Genomic DNA, 2,503 nt, shown 5'->3' on the forward strand with positions numbered 1-2,503 from the left:
CTGCATTCCAGTTTGGGTGACCAAGTGAGACTCCAAAAAAAAAAAAAAAAAAAAACTCATTTGGTCGGGCGAAATGGCTCAAGGCTATAATCCCAGCACTTTGGAGGTCGAGGCGAGAGGATTGCCTAAGCCTGGAGGTTCGACACCAGCCTGGGCAACTTGGCGAGACCACATCTCCACAATAAATCAAAAATCATATGGGCATGGTAGCGTGCGCCTGTAGTTCTGGCTACTTGGAAGGTTGAGGTGAAAAGGTCATCTGAGTCCAGCAGGTCCAGGCTGCAGTGGCCAGGAACATGCCATTGCATCCCAGTCTGGGTGACAGAGTGAGACTCCAACTCAACAAACAAACAAACTTGGCGAGACCTCGTCTCTACAATGAATCCAAAAAATTAGCCAGGCGTGGTACGCACGCCTATAGTTCCAGCTACTTGGAAGGCTGAGGCAGAAGAATCGCCAGAGTTCAGCAGGTGGAGGCTGCAGTGGCCTTGAGGGTGTCACTGTGCTCCAGCCTGGGCAACAGAGTGAGACTCTGACTCAAAAAAAATTGTTCTTATAGAGAAAATAAAACAAAACCAATGTAGAAAGAAGAAAGAGATATAAAAAGTTATGGGCTGGGGGCGGTGGCTTGCACTTGTAATCCCAGCACTTTGGAAACCTTTTCTCCCAAGCAGCCTGGCTCTCTGGATGAGAGCCCTGCTAAAAACAATCTCAGGCTCACCAATCTCCCCTCTTCTGTAAGTATGAGGACATTGGACTATTATAGGCCAGGGCTCTGGGAATAAAAACTTGTTATAATTATGTTTTTCCTTCCATCCAAATATTGCAATTGTCTGCCCCTTCCTCTCAAAAAACTTTTTCTTTCTTTCTTTTTTTTTTTTTTTTGAGTTGGAGTCTCACTCTGTCGCCCAGACTGGAGTGCAGTGGCCGCTCCCAGCCACCACAGCCTCGACCTGCTGGGCTCCGGCGATCCTTCTGCCTCAGCCTTCCGAGTAGCTGGAATTACAGGTGCACGCTACCATGCCCGGCTAATTTTTTGATTTATTGTAGAGATGAGGTCTCGCCAAGTTGCCCAGGCAGGTCTCGAACCTGCGGGCTCAGGCAATCCACTCACCTCAGCCTCCCAAGGCACGGGATTACAGGCTGAGCCACCGAGCCCGGCTGCCTCTCGTATTTTAGTTGGCCACAGGGGTTAGCAGCTGGTTTGTTGGATCAGGCCATAACATTTGGGGACTCTCTAAGGTACATTCCCGCTGAGCATGGCCAAGGTACTTCTGCAAAAAGGGCTGGGAGACGTTTGGTCGGGACTTTTAAGCGCACGTGCTTATAGGTAAGTCAAACCGGCCAAGAGTTGGACACCTCCCTGTTTGAGTCCTGTGGACCAATCTGTAGGCGCCAGGGAAGCATGGTTCTGACTCATTAGTCCTTTGTTTTGGGGTATCCTTTGGCTTGTAGTCCCTGGGGTCCTCTTGAAAGCAATTTGAACATTCAGTTGGTTTTGTTTTGCTTCTGGAAGAGGGCATGCCAGATATCTGAAAATCCCACCTGGCTGGATCTTAGAGTTTGATATAGTGCATGCTTTCTAGACCACTGTTAACCTACTAATATAAACTAACTCTAATAAGTTTACTGCTACTTCATGGCTATAAGTTTCTAAGATAAATGTTGTTAAGCCTATGTTGGCTGATGTGTATTCTTTTTTTTTTTTTTGGAGTTGGAGTCCACTCTGTCACTCAGGCTGGAGGGGAGTGGCATGGTCCCGGCCACGGCAGCCTCTATCTGCTGGGCTCAGGCAATCCTTCCACCCTACCTCACTCTTCCAAGTAGCTGGAACTTCAGTCATCATGCCTGGCTAATTTTTTTGATTTATTGTAGAGGTGAGGTCCCACCAAGTTGCCCAGGCTTGTCTCGCGAGCTCAGGTAATCCTCTCACCTCGGACTCCCAAAGTGCTGGGATTATAGGCGTGAACCACTGCACCTGGCCTAAATTCATGTGTGTTCTCTGTGTGTGTGTGCAAGGGTTGGTGGCAAAACCGTGCAGAAGGAAGTCCCTTTTCACTATGAACTTGGGTTCCCAAACAGGTCGAAGATAAGAGGGACTCTTTCCGTAGGTCTGTGAAAACAGGCACCCTCAGGCGACTGAGGGTATCGTGAAGGTGTCGAGGGAGTTGTCCCCATGACATGCAAGGGCCTCATAGGGAACATCAAAAACATCTTGTCTGGGAGCCAAGTCCCGTCCAGGAGGTGCTGATAAGCTCCAGGGCCCCACAGTTGCCTCCAACATTCCTTAAGAAAATCGAGACCAGTCGGGCTTGGTGGCTCAGCCTGTAATCCCGTGCCTTTGGGAGGCTGAGGTGAGCGGCCTGCAGGTTCAAGACCCGCCTGGGCAGGCGAGACCTCATCTCTACAATAAAATAAAAAAATTAGCCGGGCGTGGTAGCGCGCCTATAATTCCGGCTACTCGGAAGGCTGAGGCGGAAGGATCGCCGGGGCCCAGCAGGTC

This window comes from Carlito syrichta, unplaced genomic scaffold (genome assembly GCF_000164805.1).
Source record: "Carlito syrichta isolate Samal-C Ts95f unplaced genomic scaffold, Tarsius_syrichta-2.0.1 Scaffold153563, whole genome shotgun sequence".
NCBI classification, from domain to species: domain Eukaryota; kingdom Metazoa; phylum Chordata; class Mammalia; order Primates; family Tarsiidae; genus Carlito; species Carlito syrichta.